We start from the raw sequence: 19247 nt of genomic DNA on the forward strand, positions 1-19247 counted from the left end.
GACACCAAATCCCTTTTGGGTCAGGATTCCTACAGTTACAACACCGTGAAATTTCAGATTTAAATAGCTGAAAGCATGAAATTTACTATTTTAAAAATCCTATGACTTTGAAGTTGACCAAAATGGACCATGAATTTGGTAGGGTCCTAATAATGTGCCAAGACCATCCCTCTTGTAACTCGAGTGACTGATAGTTACTCCAGGGATAAATGGGATCCAACGTGATCAGTAATGGAGCAGGTGCAGTTGAATAGTGAAGAATAGTAATATGGTAATATTAGTCCCAGGTAATTAAAACTTGTATATTATTGTTTACACCTGGCTACATCCACGAGCATGATGTCAGGCTATTATCATGCAGTCCCATAGATGGTAAGTGCAGGGCAGGTAACACTTGGAAAGAAAATCAAGGGAAAAACAATTATTATTTATGTTCCTTTTATTTTCATGCAGGTGGTTCTCAAACAGCAGTTGAGATATTTGCACAAAAAAATGGCTTGTGCACATAAAAGGCTGTGTTGGCACTCAGCAGGTAAAGGAGCTGGCTGTTCTTCTGCAGGCAATGCCCAGCCTAAGCCCCTGTTGGTAACTTTCCAGGAGCTGGAGACTAAACCTGGTTTACATAAAATGGATCAGTTCATAGCTGCTCTTGTCTTGTCTAATAGAGGTGTGGCCTGTGACCACTACAGGTCTTGGCATGCTGGTCTCCATTTTCAGTTGAGTGACCTCTAGTAAAAAAAAACAACCAACTCTTCCCCACTCCCAGCTGCTGTACTGGTTGTAGAACTCCTTCTGGCCTTTGGGCTGCACATAATAATTTTGTCCCATGATAGCTGACCAATCTAGTTTGTAAGTAATTTGTAGCAGGTACTGTATCTCCTATAGCTTGTAGAGTTGCATTTAGGTGGGGCAGGTTCATGGTATCAAGACAGCTGTCCCTACCCCACCATTGCTGGTCTAACCCCTCAACCTTTCCACTGAAGTCTCTGGCCAGCCAAAAGTGTGCAAAGGCAGGGAGCAGGGCAGACACAATGAGGACATCCTGGAAGCTGGCTTCACGGGGTTCTGGTGGCCAGAAGCTGGTACATCAATCAATATCCTTGGCTCAGTACTATGTCTTTTTATGGGGGGTGGAGGGGAAAGGGAAGAGAGTGATTATGGGGTGGGGGCTGTGGGGAGGTTGGACTTATTGAATGCCAGGAGGCTATTCCATGGCTTGTGTCACTGAGGGGTGGGGTGCAGGGATTTATCTGTGCATGGTATCTGTTAGCTCTCCTGCCTTGGCTTGGAATCCTGCCTCACTCCTTCCCATGCTGAACCTGCCTGACCTCTGTGTGGGGATGCAGTTTTGCAAGTGCAGGACTTTGCCTGATGGGTGGAATTGGCTGGGCACTGGGGGCAGAGGAGCTGGGATGCCATTTAGGCCAGACCCAGTGAGAAGGGGGCACTGTGGGGACCGTGTATATGGTGGGCAGGGGCATAGGATGTGCCCAGAAGGAGCAGGCCACTGCCACTGTCTTCTGGGCGTTGGGCAGTAGGTACTATCCCCCTACTCTGCAAACGATGACTAGAGCCTACAGCCACGGGGAGAACTATAACTCCCAGCCTCACTTGGGCTCCCCACCATGGAGCAGAGACGCCTGCGCACTGGAGTCGTTTGCTCCCGAACTGCGTTTCCCTAGAGGCAGAGCGCGAGCTTCTTCCCTTCGCGCGCCGTGACGGCGCCGCAGCGCGGTGACGCGCAAAGTGTGTGCCCGCCATAGCAATCGCCGCCGCCGCGGTGTGTGCGGGGCCCAGCGCAGGGGCCGGGAGCAGCGGCGGGGACCCAGCGGGGCATCGGGCAGGTACCACGGGAGCGGGCACAGTGCGGCCCCCGGCGCAGCCTTATAGGCCGCTCCTCTGCCCAGTCCTCGGCGCCGGGGGTATTCACCTCACACACCGGCCGGGGGGGCTCGGCTTCCCTCTCCCGCCTCTCACGGGGCCGCCCCCAATCAGTTCCTTCCGCCGTCGGGGCTTCCTCTATTCCCCTCCCCCACTGCCAGGGGGGCTTCCACAAACATGCGGGTGTGTGGGGTGGGGTCTGACTTCTCGCCCCTCCTCCCCGCCCGTGTGTCAGGCTTCGCCTCACCCGGGTCATTGCCCCTCCCCCCAGTCAGGTGGGGGCTTCCCCTCCCCCACTCGTAGGGGGCTATAGCCTTCCCCCGCCCCCATCACAGTCACCCACCCACGGGGTGGAGCAGGTGTTATTTCTCTCGCCAGTCCCTACGAGGGGGCGGGGGGATGCGTCACTCCAGCTTCTTGCCAGGGTGATTGCAGACCGCTAGTGGGGTTTCAACTCCCTCCATGCACTTAGCCTATCCAGCTGCTGGGAGGGAGGTGTTTCGCCTCCCCATGTGTCTCCCCACGCCGCCGCCTCCTGCCGTTGTGGGGGGGCATTGCCTTCCCCCGCACACCTACGGCTGAGGTGCCTTCATGTCTCACCTTTTCTTGTGCCTTTTAATGGGGTGTGTAGTAGTGCTCCACGTATCCCTGAAGCACTTACCCTCACCTAATATTTAATCTTCTCCCCACCTGCTTTGGGTGGGGATGTGAATGCCAGCCCCCTGCAAAGGGGAGACTCCAACCACTTTCTTCCCCTTGCCATCTGATGAGTGTGTGGAACTGATGAAGTATTATGCAGTCTCTCTTTGCAGAAAGTATAGTAGTCTTTTGTAGTGGGCGTTGGAGCATGGTTTGCACAGTTTTTGTATCAGTTTTAACTATTTCAGTTAAGGGTATGATTTTTGTATCAAAATAGTTAAATCAGTACAATTGTTAGTGTTGACTCAGTTGTACCAGTATAGAAGATGTCTACTGATTTAGTTTATTCCCCTTCCCATATGGGAGTAAGCTGTACTGGTATAAGTGTATCCACTCATATAAGTATATTCCACGCTCGCTGTGTGTGTACTGCTTTAATTATACAGGCATAGTTAAAGCAGTATAACTTTTGGTTGTAGAGAAGTCCTTAATATTTCTTTTCAGTTATGTATGCAGGAATCAATTTGGAAATCTATAGCCTGAGAAATGGGGCAGCTGAAATTAGAGCATCGCCTTTTCATTGTGCTATTTTTTTTCCTGAGTTTTAATAAAGTTTTGTCATGATTGGTTAACAGCTATTTTGAGTTTTATTTCCTAGAAATTTAAATCTAGACAACTGACTGATTTAATATTTTAGGCAGGCCTTACAAAATTTTACTTGTAGTGAGTAAGCATTCCTTTTTTTTTTTGATAGGCAAGTAAAATATTGATAGTTTTAAAAAATAATTATTTAATGTTTGCAGTAAGTGCAGGTAAGTAAAGTTTTGTCTGGCTGGAGTTCAACTGGAAATAATTGGTAATGCTCTTCTAAGCTCCACCCACCTATCCCACTACAGAGTAATTTAATTCACATTAAATGGTGCAGCTTCATTAGATTTTCTTTCCTTTCTTATATAAATTTCTTTAAAATTTGTTTCTAGTTTTTCACTTCCCATTTTATAATTTTCAGTTACCAAATGAATATTTTGTGCTTGTTTCCTGACGTTAGTAAAATTTCAGATTGTACCTTATTTTTTTCTAAGAAGTTTCACGTTTACAATGCTTATCTATGCTGAAAACAACCAATTGAGTGCTTCATTATCATCCTTACTGTGAGAAAAACACAAAACTGATAAGCAAATATCTTGCTCTGTTCTTGTTGCCAGTCACATTTTCCAGTATATTGAAGTTCTACAATTCAAAAAAAAGTTGAAATACTTTGACCGGACTATACATTGTCAGGATTTGCAATTAGAAGTCAGTGGAACTTGTGATCCGAAAGTCTTTTAGGTGCATTTGAAAATCCAATGTTTAGTGCTTAAATATGGGCTTAGGAGCCTAACTGTAGGCTTCAATATTTTGGCCTTTATTCACAATAATTTTCTTATTGGCCACTGAGGCTTAAAACTTTAGTCGACATTGCAGTGGTGGTCGGAGTGTGAAAAATCCACACGAGTGCTGTAGCTATCCCAAGCCTACCTAATGTCTTATGTAGATGCAGCTAGGCCAAGAGAAGACTGCTTCTGTCTACCTAGCTACTGCCAGTCGGGGTGGTGCCACTCATACAGCGATGGGAAAACTGTTGCAGAGGGATTCCTCTGCTCTGTAGATTACGCTGTTGTGCCATGGTATGGATATGGTTTAACAGAGAAGTTTTTAATAAAAAACAAAAACAAAGAAAACATTTTAGCTCTTAACTTTGCCCTTAATTTTAAACACACGAATAATATGACTGAAGTCCATTACTATTTAGGTTTGTACAGTTACATGCCTATTTAAGTCGAATTGAGCCGAATCAGGGCCTTAATTTTCAATATTTTATATTTTCTATATAGCAGCTTCATAAAATTCAAATAAGGTACCCTGACAGGAATGGCATTAAAAAAACTGCATTTATCATTTAATTCATTATAAATTTTAATCTGTAGTTGCAGTAGCAAAAGTTTTCAGATTAGTTTTACAAGTCCTTAACCTGATTTAAATATTGATTTAAACCCAATAATGGTTTAAATTAGTGATTAAATCACTCCACCCTTTTTTTACCAGTTCCTGGAGAGCAGTTTGGGATTGAAATTGTCAACTGGTTTATTCAAGGGAAAAGATGAGAATTAGGGCTGCTCTAATAAGTATCCTCTCCTGTAGCATAGGAGCACTTCTTGACAGTTAGGCCATGTATACACTAGTGAGTTTCAGGCAGCATAACTGAACCGATGTAGCTGCACCACTTTAAGATCACTCGTGTAGCCGCTTTGTGCTGATGGGGAGAGAGAGAGTAAAGCTGCCTCAATGAGTGGGAGTAGCTATGTTGGTGGGAGAAGCTCTCCCGCCGACATGGTGATGTGCACACTACCACTTATGCCAGCAAAACTTATGTTGCTCAGGGAAGTGTGTTTTTCACATCCCTGAGCGACGTAAATTTTGCTAGCATAAATGGTAGTGTAGATATGACCCTACAATTTACACAGTTTATGATCTTGCCCTCTGCCCTTTGAGTTAAAACAGAATACTTGAATGAGGTGACGATAGTTCTGGGAGGAATTGGTTTGGATACTGTGTCTAACAGTGCCATACATGTTCTGCAAAAATGTGTGTGCTGGGAATATTGCAGTTAATACTTTGGAATGCAAGCATTGTGTAAATCTTAGGGTACATCTATAAAACCCGCCGAATCGGCAGGTAGTGATCGATCTATCGGGGATCGATTTAGATGCGATAAAATTGATCCCTGATCGCTCTGCCGTTGACTCCGGAACTCCACGGCGAGAGGCAGAAGCGGAGTCAACGGGAGAGCGGCAGCGGTCGACCGCTGTCCTCACGGCCAGGTAAATCGACCTAATAGTGTAGCTGAAGTCGGCATATCTTAGGTCAGCACCCCCCGCCCCCACTGTAGACCTAGCCATAGTGCTTTTCTACACTTAAAACACTACGGTGGCACAGCTGTGCCACTGTAGCTTCAGTCTAGATACTACCTACTCTGACGGGAAGGATTCTCCTGTTGGTGTAGGTCAGGCCTGCACAGCTCCTAAAGTGGCGAGGGCCATATTACTTCAAAGAAAACAGCTGAGGGCTGACACACCCCCAGCCCAGCCGAACTTTCCACCACCCAGCCCCCCCCCCCCCAGCACTGCTTGGCCCACGGAAGCAAACCCTCCTTCCTTAGTGCCACCCCACCAAAACAGCAGCATTGAACCTTGGAAATATGTTATAGCGGGCCCCTAAGGTTGTATAATGAAGGTAAAAGAAAACTGTCTTTTTGCTAGAAGTAGAATAAGATCTTCCCCCCACTTTGTAATCAATTGCTCTGTTAAATGAACGAGGTGTGAATGAGGAAGACTTGGAAGGCAGCACCTCCAGACAGCTGCAACCCTTGGAGAGGGGATGGGAGCCAGACCAGATCAGTAGAACAGGTCAGCCGCTCGCCTCCTCAGCTCCTCTCCCTGGCCGCTGCCTCAACTGCCCCCGCCCCCACCCACCAGTGCCTGCCTGCTCGCTCCCACCCCTGGCTTGCCTACTCATCACCTGCCACTGCCTGCCTGCTCGCCTCCTCAGCCGCCTCCTCTCCCACTGCCAGCTCACCTACCCCCCCGCCACTGCCTGCCCACTTGCTCACCTCGTCAGCTGCCGGCTCACCTGCCCCCCCGCCACTGCCTGCCCACTCGCCTCCTCAGCCCCAGCCACTTCCTGCCTGCTCACCTCCTCAGTCCCCCGGCTTGCCTACTCACTGCCCGCCTGCTTGCCTCCTCAACCCCCCCTGCCTACTCACCCTCTGCCACTGCCCACCCGCTTGCCTCCTCTCCCCCCCCCCCCCCCCGCTGCTTGCTTACTCACCCCCTGTGGGCTGCATAGTGAGCCCACATGAGCCGCCTGTTGTGCAGGTCTGGTGTAGGTAATCCCCATCTAGAGGTGGTAGCTAGGTTTACAGAAGAGTTCTTCAGTCGACCTAGCACTGTCTGCATGGGGATTTAGTCTGGCTTAACTAAACCACTCAGGGATGTGCATTTTTCACACATCTGATTGATGTAGTTATGCTGACCTAATTTTCTAGTGTAGACCAAGCCTGTCTTTTCTGATATATAGTACTTGTTCTATATGGTGGGACTTAGAATGTACTTGTTTTTGTTATAACAACAATTTTAAAAAGTGGCATGCACTAGATGCTTTGAACAAAGAGTTAAGTTTAAACTTGTGTGCATGTATGCAGATTGAAAAAAAATCAGGAATATACTAGAGCATGGCTAATTCTCGCATTAAGTCCGCATTATGACTTAAACAGGTAATGATCCAACTTTCTAGGAAAAGTTGGGTTTCCTGGTTTTTCAGGAATGGCAGTGCTGTATGTCTAGTAGGTTAGGATGAAGAATGTACATTCTTATTACTTCCAGACTTGAACTTTGCTGATCTGTTGCCAGTACTTCCAGAGCAATCTTTTTGCTTTTCCGACTGGAACTACTATGGCTGACAGGGAAGGGCTCCAAAATGAGGTGTAAACTACTCTTCACAGTTATAATGAATCAATGACATAGGGAGCTGGGAAGGCCTTATGAGGGTCATTTAGTGCCTTTGTATCCCTGGAGTACAGTACCGGGGTGGGGATGACTGAAAAGATTGGATGCAATTACAAGCCCAGCACTTAGCATTCCCAGTAGAAAAAAAGAGAATTCTTCTGTGGAAGTAATGGACTGAAATTCTTATTTGTAATGTGCAAAGACTTGAAAATGCATTAATCAGTAGCTAGTGAGTTCAGTAAGTGAGCAGGGAAACAATCAGGAAGGATTGTATATTTACTAGATATCTGCCAAGTTGTTTTAGAGGAGAGGTAACTGTCCTAAAGTGGAATCCAGCATTAGAGTCCTGGTGGGAAGTCCAGCCTGTCTTCACTCCCTGGAGCCAAGAGCTGACTTTCCTACGCCATGTCTACATCTAAAATTTTGCAGCGCTGGTTGTTACAGCTGTACTAATACAGCTGTATAGGGCCAGCGCTGCATTAGTACAGCTGTATAGGGCCAGCGCTGCAGAGTGGCCACACTTACAGCAACCAGCGCTGCAAGTGGTGTTAGATGTGGCCACACTGCAGCGCTGTTGGGCGGCTTCAAGGGGGGTTCGGGGGACCGCGAGAGTAAACCGGGAAAGGAGACCAGCTTCGCCGCGGTTTGCTCTCGCGTTCCCCGAACCACCCTGCAAACCGCAGGGAAGGAGACCTGCTTGCTCGGGGGTTCGGGGAACGAGAGAGCAAACCGGGAAAGGAGACCAGCTTCGCCGCGGTTTGCTCTCGCGTTCCCCGAACCACCCTGCAAACCGCAGGGAAGGAGACCTGCTTGCTCGGGGGTTCGGGGAACGCGAGAGCAAGCTGGGGAAGGAGACCAGTTTGATTACCAGAGGCTTCCTCGGTGATGCTGGGATACCTGCTTATTCCACGGAGGTCAAGAAAAGCGCTGGTAAGTGTCTATACTTGATTACCAGCGCTGGATCACCAGCGCTGGATCCTCTACACCCGAGACAAAACGGGAGTACAGCCAGCGCTGCAAACAGGGAGTTGCAGCGCTGATGGTGCCCTGCAGATGTGTACACCTCCTAAGTTGCAGCGCTGTAACTCCCTCACCAGCGCTGCAACTTTCTGATGTAGACAAGCCCCTAGAAAGACCACAGTGCCAGGACCCTTTGAGGGGAAGGAGAGTATCTTTTATATCTGCCTCTGACTAGTATGTATCTGTTATACGCTGAGGCCATGTCTACATCTAAAATTTTGCAGCGCTGGTTGTTACAGCTGTATTAGTACAGCTGTATAGGGCCAGCGCTGCAGAGTGGCCACACTTACAGCAACCAGCGCTGCAAGTGGTGTTAGATGTGGCCACACTGCAGCGCTGTTGGGCGGCTTCAAGGGGGGTTCCGGGAACGAGAGAGCAAACCGGGAAAGGAGACCAGCTTCGCCGCGGTTTGCTCTCGCGTTCCCGGAGCCACCCAGCAAACCGCAGGGAAGGAGACCTGCTTGCTCGGGGGTTCGGGAACGAGAGAGCAAACCGGGAAAGGAGACCAGCTTCGCCGCGGTTTGCTCTCGCGTTCCCCGAACCACCCTGCAAACCGCAGGGAAGGAGATCTGCTTGCTCGGGGGTTCCGGGAACGCGAGAGCAAACCGGGAAAGGAGACCAGCTTCGCCGCGGTTTGCTCTCGCGTTCCTGGAACCACCCAGCAAACCGCAGGGAAGGAGACCTGCTTGCTCGGGGTTCCGGGAACGAGAGAGCAAACCGGGAAAGGAGACCAGCTTCGCCGCGGTTTGCTCTCGCGTTCCCGGAGCCACCCAGCAAACCGCAGGGAAGGAGACCTGCTTGTTCGGGGTTCCGGGAACGAGAGAGCAAACCGGGAAAGGAGACCAGCTTGATTACCAGAGGCTTCCTCCTTCCACGGAGGTCAAGAAAAGCGCTGGTAAGTGTCTACATTGGATTACCAGCGCTGGATCACCAGCGCTGGATCCTCTACACCCGAGACAAAACGGGAGTACGGCCAGCGCTGCAAACAGGGAGTTGCAGCGCTGGTGATGCCCTGCAGATGTGTACACCTTCAAAGTTGCAGCGCTGTAACTCCCTCACCAGCGCTGCAACTTTCTGATGTAGACAAGCCCTGAGTCCTGCTATTCATCTAAACCTTCGTGGGTTTGGACCAGATTTCGTTCCTTATACACCTCTACTCTGATATAATGCAACTCGGGGCTTGGCTACACTCACACTTTACAGCGCTGCAACTGGGGTGTGAAAAAACACCCCCCTGAGCGCTGCAAGATACAGCGCTGTAAAGCGTCAGTGTAATCAGGGCAGCAGCGCTGGGAGCATGGCTCCCAGCGCTGCACGCTACACCCGTAAGGGATGTGGTTTACATGCAGCGCTGGGAGAGCTCTCTCCCAGCGCTGCCGCTCTGACTACACTCACACTTCAAAGCGCTGCCGTGGCAGCGCTCCGAAATTCCAAATGTAGCCATACCCTCAATATAACACAGATTCAGATATAGGGTTTGGCTACACTTGCAGCTGTACAGCGCTGGGAGTTAAAGCTGTCTTCGTACAGCTGTGTAGGGAAAGCGCTGCAGTGTGGCCACACTGAGAGCTACCAGCGCTGCAGTGCGGCACAGTTGCAGCGGTGTTGGGAGTGGTGCATTATGGGCGGCTATCCCAGCGTTCAAGTGGCTGCAACGTGCTTTTCAAAAGAGGGGGGTGGGGTGGAGTGTGACAGGGAGCGTGGGGGAGACAGAGGGAGTGGATTTTTGGAGCTGACACTGTGTCAGCTCCCTGCCTTGCAAGTTCTAAGGACTTGAAGATACACAGCACCAACCTTCAGTCATTTTAAAAGTTTCGACCCCTTCCCCCACCTCTCTCATATTCATTAAATGCAAATAGCCTTCAGACTAGATAAGCAGCTGCTCCAAAATGGACCCCCTCTCCCCCACTCCGGGCTGCTTCTCTCCTCAAGCAAACACTAGGGGATCCCCCCTCCCTGTCTCTGCTCGAGCAAACAGTAGCTATGTTTGTTTTTTAGATAAGCAGCTCCGGGAGCCCCGAGTTCACAACAAAACAAAGAGAGGCATCATAACAAAACAGTGTGTTATCTTTACTTAAAAAGCATTATGGGAAGGTTCCGGAGGTCAGTTACAGCATAGTAAGATTAATCACTGTTTACACTGGCACCCCAGCGCTGCAAGAGCAGTGCTATAGTCATCATTCCCCAGGCCGAGGTGGAGTACAGCCAGCGCTGTATGTGCCTTGCCAGTGTGGACAGGGAGTAAGTTACAGCGCTGTAACTCTCAAGTGTAGCCAAGCCTATAATATGGTAAAGCAGCACTCGGGGGGGGGGGGGGGCTGCACACTCCAGAGGATCGAAGCAAGTTCGATATAACGCAATTTCACGTATAACGCGGTAAGATTTTTGTCTCCTGAGGACAGCGTTATATCAGGATAGAGGTGTACCACATTTCAAATGACTGTATGAATTCTCATCTTCTCCTGTTTATTATGTGGAGCATTCATTCAACACATTAAGTTAGGCTGCGAGGTTTGAATCAAACATGCAGATCACTTCAGGGAGGCTCTCTTTTAAGACTGCACAAAATGAAACATTCACCTCTACCCCGATATAACACTGTCCGCGGGAGCCAAAAAAATCTTACTGTGTTATAGGTGAGACTGCGTTATATCGAGCTTGCTTTGATTCGCCACGATGTGCAGCCCGCTTCTCCCTCTTCCCCCAAGTGCTGCTTTACTGCATTATATCCAAATTCATGTTATATCAGGGTAGAGGTGTATGTCCCCTTTTCTTTATGCTTTTTTTGGGACATCCATTAGTAGATACTAACTCTTGTATGGTACTGTCAAAGTTAGACTCAGGACTCAGTTTGTCAGACCACTCTGTTTTATTAGCACAGCGCTCTACTAATAACACCCAGATAGTTTGTGTCTTGCATGGTGCTCACATTATCTTATTTATACAGATAAAAGGGCAAGAACTTAACAAGATAACAAAGGAAGCAGAATCTGATAAGTTTACCTGGGCTAGGCATGCATATCTTATTTCCTTACTAACTATTACCGCTTGTCTGTTAATGTTTTGCCATTAGCACCACTGTTTATGCCTAATGTTTCTTTTCCTAGCACCTGTATTTCAACATTTCTTATTTCTGCTTAAAGGTACATACAACATTTTTTTAATCCATTCTTATTTTTACAATATAATTCATTCTACTTTCACAATCTCTCCTTTTGGTCAAGCTATGCCATGACCAACATTTTACTGGGTTCCACATATTAACCGTTCTTAATCTCTTTGTTCATCAGCAATATTTAAAATCATCATATTAGCACTCTGTTTTGGGGCAGTCACTTGGGTGGCATGCCTTACACAATTTTGGATACAACAGGAGACTAACATACAAAAATTATCAGGATTCCAAACAGGATAGTCAGGGCTCCCTGAAACAACCAGTTTTCTATGCTAGAGAAATTGAACAGGTTACTTAGCTACTTCCATAAAGAACTCGGCTCTTCATGGGGAAGATATGCGATTTGTTCTAAGTGGCTAGCACGATCTATTACCTCATTGTTATCGTCAGGTATAAACACACAACATTGTTTTCCAGTGAGAGCACAGGTCCCTCCTTTGGCCGCCAGCACTATGTCCAATGCCTGATGGTTTTGGAGGGCCACCTATCGGATCGCCCCTGTTTCTTTGGCCAGGGCTCTTAAACTCTCTCTGGTTTCATTTGCCATTATTTTAAACTACTGCTTGTAACCTCAGGAGCCTTTTTGCATGGTGTATTACTCCAAGTGGGATAAAGGAACTGCCAGTAGCTTTTTCCCAGGTGTCATTACTGTTCCATATTGTGTTAAAACGGACAAGGTCCTCCAGTGAGGTTTGGGGAATTGAGTGGGATAGCCAGGACAGGAACACCAGTTTGAGAGTGGGCTGGGATGTGGCTGCAGACCCAGCATTTAGAAATATTAAGGGTCTGAGCTATCCACACTTGCTGCTGGATAAAAGAATTGTCATTGTGGACTCCCCAGACCTTAAGACACCAGCAGCCGAGGAACAAGCGCCATCAGAGGTGCATGTTGGAGGCAGGGCCCTTCTGGTTCTGACAACCTCAACTGAGGGAACCGCAGTGACGGTTTTACATCCACCAGACAGCAGGCGCTGGGCTTGCTACTGCTTCTTCTTGGGCCTTGCTTTAGGTCGTCGTCTGCTTCTGGCAACCCTTACGAGACTGTAGATTGTAAGATATTGCAGGTTGTTCCTCTACATCTTCTTCTGAAGTCAAAACTGACTCTGCGTGGTCCTGAGGTGGTGATTGTTTCACTGGGGGTGGTGCATTCTTACACTAGGAAGCATGTATCCACTCTGCGATGCCAGACACTTTAGCAGCTGTCTGGGTAGTAAGCAGTGCCTGATGATTCTTTGATGTTCTTAAGTCTCTTTAGTACTTCTTCCTTGACTCTGGCTATAACAGTGGCCTTCACACTTTATCTTTTCCTGATGCATACATTTCTCATTCACACAAACAGATTGAGAATAGAAACAGCAGTATTTTATATCCAGCAAAATGGCATTGTAAATTAAACGTTGTTAAGTTTTACAGTCAGTAACCAAGACAGTTTACATTGAGACCCAGGCCTTCAGTTTTTCTGTAATTTCCTTAACATAGACACAATAGAGAATCCTGTCTCTTACTAACTAAATCTTAAAACAAAGAGTTAGAGAGGGCCCAATTTGTAAAGCATATGGGAAAACAGAATCTTATAGTGCCAGAGGGTCATTTCTTTCTGCTATTCAAAAAGGGTGGCTCGCAGGATGAAATCAAATTATACATTAATTCTTATGGGACATTATAAAATCCTGCTCCTACATATCCCCCTTTTGACACTAAGATTATTAATCACCAGTGTCATTTCTTTAGTCCATGTAATAGAAAATACTGGGAGGAGATTTGGGCCTGTGGCTTTAGCTTTGGATACATTCATTTTATCCACCAGCACATTTTAAACATTAAACACATGCAATTTAAAACCAAAAACATTTAGGGGTAGTATCATTAGTATGCCAGTAGTTGTGGGAGACCATCCAGAAAATGTTACACCAATGGTAAGCTGTTACGTCTTTCTGCAGTGGCAATTCTTAACATGTCCCCATTTGCGTGTATAATATGAATGGTCCCGTTTCCCACATTGTTTTTTTTTCTAGGAACTATGTTACCTTCTAACAGGTAACTGTTTGCCATTTAATGCCAAGACTGGTAGAGAACTCAGCTAAATCACTGCTTACAGTAAGCTGAGACTTCTTTTTTGTTGTTGTTGCTGTGGCAAATAGTAAATGTGATTATTGGTAAACACAGTACTTACATGTACATTTGTCTTCTGGTGGGTTGCTAACACTTTTTAAACACTTTTCCTCAAGAATTAACACATACACATAGCCCATTATACAGTACTTTGGATTATCTGAAAGACAAATATAAAATTTTTCTACCCCTTTTGGGGTGGCATTGATTATTGATTAAAGATTCCGTTCTTTTACAAATACCCTTGCTGATTGCAGGCAAAACAGAGGAATTACCCCTATATTTTCCTGTGTCTTTTTGTTTTATAGGCAGGCCAGGTTTTAATGGCTTCTAATTTTAAAGGGTTATGGGGAAATTATTCCACTGTTTAGTTATTAAATTCATGAGGTGGTCTCCTATATAAGAGAAGAAAACTTGAGGTACACCAAGTTTGTAATGTTTTCCTGCTGTGTTATTCACAGGTAATAGCTGAGAAGCATCATTACCATATTACCTTAAAGAATTTTTCCAAAAATCATACACATTATACGTTGTTACAGGGGTACTTACTAACATTAAATTTCAATGTTTAATGTTAACAATAACATTAGCACCAAATCTATTAAAGGTATCTGGTTATACTATGTCTTTTATTCAGGCAATTTCTTTTGTGCTGGAAGTTCTCACCTTCCTTTATCAGTTAGGTAATTTGCATTAACACAGGCTTGGCTTTTGGGTTCAAAGCCATCAGCAGAGCTCAGAAACTCTGTCTTAAAAGGGACATAATCAACTTCCACCAGAGTTTTGATTTCTTTTCATTTTCAACTTCTGCTTACAAAACACACAGAGGTCTGAAAAAGAAAACAGTCTATTGCGGCTCTTTTTGGAGCCCCAATAGGATTTTAATTCAGTAGCATGTTTCATTTGTATTTCTTTTTTACCCCTTTCTACAATATATACTGCACATGTCCCAGGGAAAATGCACATTTCTTCTATACTATAACTTTTTAAAAACATTAGTTATATCAATTTTTACATAAAGTGTAACGGGTTCTTTTGTTCTTACAGAGTTTAAGTACCCTTATCAAAGTAACAGTCTGATTACACAGTCATTTTAAGGCTCAGGCCATGTCTACATCTAAAATTTTGCAGCGCTGGTTGTTACAGCTGTATTAGTACAGCTGTATAGGGCCAGCGCTGCAGAGTGGCCACACTTACAGCAACCAGCGCTGCAAGTGGTGTTAGATGTGGCCACACTGCAGCGCTGTTGGGCGGCTTCAAGGGGGGTTCCGGGACGAGAGAGCAAACCGGGAAAGGAAACCAGCTTCCCCGCGGTTTGCTCTCTCGGTCCCGGAGCCACCCAGCAAACCGCAGGGAAGGAGACCTGCTTGCTCGGGGCTCCGGGACCGAGAGAGCAAACCGGGAACGCCGCGGTTTGCTCTCTCGGTCCCGGAGCCAGCCAGCAAACCGCAGGGAAGGAGACCTGCTTGCTCGGGGTTCCGGGACCGAGAGAACAAACCGGGAACGCCGCGGTTTGCTCTCGCGTTCCCGGAGCAACCCAGCAAACCGCAGGGAAGGAGACCTGCTTGCTCGGGGTTCCGGGACCGAGAGAGCAAACCGCGGCGAAGCTGGTTTCCTTTCCCGGTTTGCTCTCTCGGTCCCGGAACCCCGAGCAAGCAGGTCTCCTTCCCTGCGGTTTGCTGGCTGGCTCCGGGACCGAGAGAGCAAACCGCGGCGTTCCCGGTTTACTCTCTCGGTCCCGGAACCCCGAGCAAGCAGGTCTCCTTCCCTGCGGTTTGCTGGGTGGCTCCGGGAACGCGAGAGCAAACCGCGGCGAAGCTGGTCTCCTTTCCCGGTTTGCTCTCTCGGTCCCGGAACCCCGAGCAAGCAGGTCTCCTTCCCTGCGGTTTGCTGGGTGGCTCCGGGACCGAGAGAGCAAACCGGGAAAGGAAACCAGCTTGATTACCAGAGGCTTCCTCCTTCCACGGAGGTCAAGAAAAGCGCTGGTAACTGTCTACATTGGATTACCAGCGCTGGATCACCAGCGCTGGATCCTCTACACCCGAGACAAAACGGGAGTACGGCCAGCGCTGCAAACAGGGAGTTGCAGCGCTGGTGGTGCCCTGCAGATGTGTACACCTTCAAAGTTGCAGCGCTGTAACTCCCTCACCAGCGCTGCAACTTTCTGATGTAGACAAGCCCTCAGTGTTTTTAACATTGCTTCTTTTTTGTTTTGTGCACTTCACCTCTGCTGTTGCTTCAGAGGGTCACTGTTAATTTCTTATTCTTTCACTACAGCTCTTATCTGCTATTGTTACAAAAAAAGCCAACCAACCAAACAAAAAGACTATAATCTCTCCCTATTCTCCTGATTTTGACTGCCCTATTGCAGCCATGACTTGGTCTTTACAAAATGTAAAATGTTTTTAAATAAAGAATCAAGTTACTCCTTAAGGGTTAAATGCTAAATCCCAAAGCCAAACAACACTAATTACCTGGGTCTTGCAAAAAGGTCTGTCAGTTTTGCAACTTTGAATTAAAAAGAGTCAAATTTTTACTGGCATTGAAAACAAAAACAAAACCAATTTCTTACACCTACAAAAGAGGAGTTTTACAAACCAGATGTGCTGATTTAGATTCTTAGAACTTTACATATTTTCACAGACAGATACAGTACACATTTTCTTTTCCTTAAAATTCCTTTACACTGCTTTGTTTTTACATAGTTGTATATATATTTGGATTATTTACAGGCACTCTTTTGGAAAAGGGCCCATTTTTCCTTCAGAATGGCTGCAAAGAAACCAAGAATTCTCTCTTTAACATGGTCCTTTTTAACATTTTCACAGAGTTGAACTGCTTAATTCTCTCCAGCCTCTGTAGAGTTAACTTTTCACTCTTTCCTTAAATCACTTGTTTATCTCCCAAAATGACACCTTTATCACCTCAGATTTCACCATTTTAAGTATTGTTCCAGGGATTCCTGCCTGCACTTACGGCTTTTCTTACTCCTGACACTATGCCCTTAGGGCTTCCAACCTGTTTTTCAGTTTCTTTATCTGTTGCTTGCCTGGGCCCGATCCTGCTTTTTCCAATGAACCGTTTGTGAGTGATATTGTGGTCATTTCACAATTTTGAAAGAAATTGTTAAGGAAAGGGACCAGGAAGGGTGGGGGCTAGTTGAGGAGCCCACTCTCCTTGCTGAATTGGTAGTGGAACATTAAAGAGTCAGTTTTTGAGGCAGACAACAAAGGGGAACAGAACAAGGGGCTTTTTGTCCTTTCTACAATGAAATGGGACTATGAAGGGGGCTGGGATCGATCTGGGGTTTGGAGAACAGGGTAAAGGGGAGCGCTCAGTCTGGTGGTGGGAGAGGAGGCTTTTAATAAAGCTTTTAACTTATTATTTGAATATTTGAAAGAGGCGAGTTTTGATTTTGTCCACCTACGATTTGTCTCTTCTCACCACTGCATGAAACAATTAACCTCTCCTTTAGCCAATTTAGTTTTAGTTTGGCCGAGTTTGTCCTTTAAGACGTCTGCTCGGTCTTTGTTCCAAGTTTTTAACAGTGTACAATGAGTTTTGGGATCGCTCTGAGTTAGCCTAGACCATTTTTCCAGAAATTTACAGGAGTCCGGACCCATCCTAAAATACATAAATGAGCTGGCGTTCGTTTAGGGAACTGTCCCTACTTAGACATCTGATTACCCATGCAGGAGGACTTCACACATCAATCGCACAAGGAGGAAATTCGGGTTCCTCAGAGCTATGCCTGGTGCAACACACAAAAGGAGCCCACAGGCTGCTGCCTCAGTCGCCCTTGCTTTCACACCAGGGGTTTTACCCAAAGTGTGGTGCTGCTGTGATTGTGCAGATTCCACTCACGGAGACCGCGGGGACAGGAACCCCTTGGTTGGCTGATCCCCGGACAGAGACGGCACCCAGACTCAAATACTCCACAGGAGGATGGATACACAAAGACAAGACAGTCCTCAGTCCGGACAAAACACAGAAATAATTACCTGACCAGATTCCTGATGTCAGAACCCGGGATCCCTACCAGAACGGAGTGGGAACCAACAGGTTTGATGGTGTAAACTTCACTGTGGTCGTGCGCCTTTCCGTTCTGGTGGAGGACCGCTCGGGCCAAATGCCCAGGTGCCGGCTGCCACATTCATCCTACTAAAACGGTCAGGAATCACACAGCTCCAGTGAAGACTGTTGCCATCTCAGTGGGACCTCCAAATTGTCAAAGTTAGATTCAGGACTCAGTGTGTCAGACCACTCTGTTTTATTAGCACAGCGCTCTGCTAATAACACCCAGATAATGTGAGCACCATGTAAGACACAAACTATCTTATTTATACAGATAAAAGGGCGAGAACTTAACAAGATAACAAAGGAAGCAGAATCTGATAAGTTTACCTGGGCTAGGCATGCATATCTTATTTCCTTACTAACTATTACCGATCTTCTGTTAATGTTTCACCATTAGCACCATTGTTTATGCCTAACGTTTCTTTTCCTGGCACCTATATTTCAACATTTCTTATTTCTGCTTAAAGGTACTGTGACAAAGTTCCTCCTCTACCTTTGGTGGGTCCTGCGCTTATTGGCTGATGTGCTCACCTCAGTGATCTTCCCCACAGTCTGGATCAGCTCCTTCTGTGTCTGATCAGGAGTTGGGAGGTTTGGGGGGAACCCGGGCCCACCCTCTACTCCAGGTTCCAGCCCAGGGCCCTATGGATTGCAGCTGTCTATAGTGCCTCTTGTAACAGCTGCATGACAGCCACAACTCCCTGGGCTACTTCCCCATGGCCTCCTCCAAACACTTTCTTTATCCTCACCACAGGACCTTCCTCCTGGTATCTGATAACGCTTGTACTCCTTAGTCTTCCAGCAGCACATCCTCTCACTCTCAGCTCCTTGTGCCTCTTGCTCCCTGCTCCTCACACACACTTCTCCTCCTCACCTGGCTGGAGTGAGCTCCTTTTTAAACCCAGATGCCCTGATTAGCCTGCCTTGATTGGCTGCAGGTGATCTAATCAGCCTGTCTTCCTTAACTGGTTCTAGCAGGTTCCTGATTACTCTAGTGCAGCCCTGCTCTGGTCACTCAGGGAACAGAAAACTACTCATCCAGTGACCAGTATATTTGCTCTCTACCAGACTCCTGTACCTCACTGGCCTGGGTCTGTCACAGTACATACAACATTTCTTTAATCCATTCTTATTTTTACAATATAATTCATTCTACTTTCACAGTACCTAGCACAATGGTGCCCCAGGGAGCTACTATAATATATATAACAAATAACCTTTGACAGGGGATTTTGTAATTGTGAGTTTAATCTTTCACTGTCTTTGAGTCTGTGTGGTATCCCTATCGCCAGGTCCATTAGTATAACTACAAATTTTTCATCCCCCCTGAACAATGTAGTTCTATCAACCTAATCACTGACGTAGATAGGCTATGTCAGTGGGAGAGCTTCTCCTAGAATCATAGACTATCAAGGTGTTTTTTGTTTTTTTAAAGTTTTTAAAATATCCCTTTCAAGTGTGTGTGTGTGTGTGTGTGTGTGTGTTTTCATAGAATCATAGAATATCAGGGTTGGAAGGGACCTCAAGAGATCATCTAGTCCAACCCCCTGCTCAAAGCAGGACCAGTTCCCAATTAAATCATCCCAGCCAGGGCTTTGTCAAGCCTGACCTTAAAAACCTCCTAAGGAAGGAGATTCCACCACCTCCCTAGGTAACCCATTCCAGTGCTTCACCACCTTCCTAGTGAAAAAGTTTTTCCTAATATCCAATCTAAACCTCCCCCACTGCAACTTGAGACCCTTACTCCTTGTTCTGTCATCTGCTACCACTGAGAATAGTCTGATCCATCCTCTTTGGAA

General features: G+C 46.7%; 1 protein-coding gene across 6 annotated transcripts in view; it reads left to right on the forward strand.

The window, feature by feature from the left end:
- The first annotated feature begins 1746 nt into the window (after positions 1–1746).
- Positions 1747–19247, forward strand: part of DCAF1 (DDB1 and CUL4 associated factor 1) — a 114044-nt gene continuing 96543 nt past the window's right edge. For 5 of the 6 annotated variants that reach the window (XM_030568333.1, XM_030568335.1, XM_030568336.1 and 2 more), the window contains exon 1: positions 1747–1844. The gene's annotated coding sequence lies outside the window, so the exon portion shown is untranslated. The remainder of the gene's footprint in view (positions 1845–19247) is intronic. The other variant, XM_030568334.1, reaches the window with a different exon arrangement.

Source organism: Gopherus evgoodei, chromosome 7, assembly GCF_007399415.2.
Source record: "Gopherus evgoodei ecotype Sinaloan lineage chromosome 7, rGopEvg1_v1.p, whole genome shotgun sequence".
NCBI lineage: Eukaryota > Metazoa > Chordata > Testudines > Testudinidae > Gopherus > Gopherus evgoodei.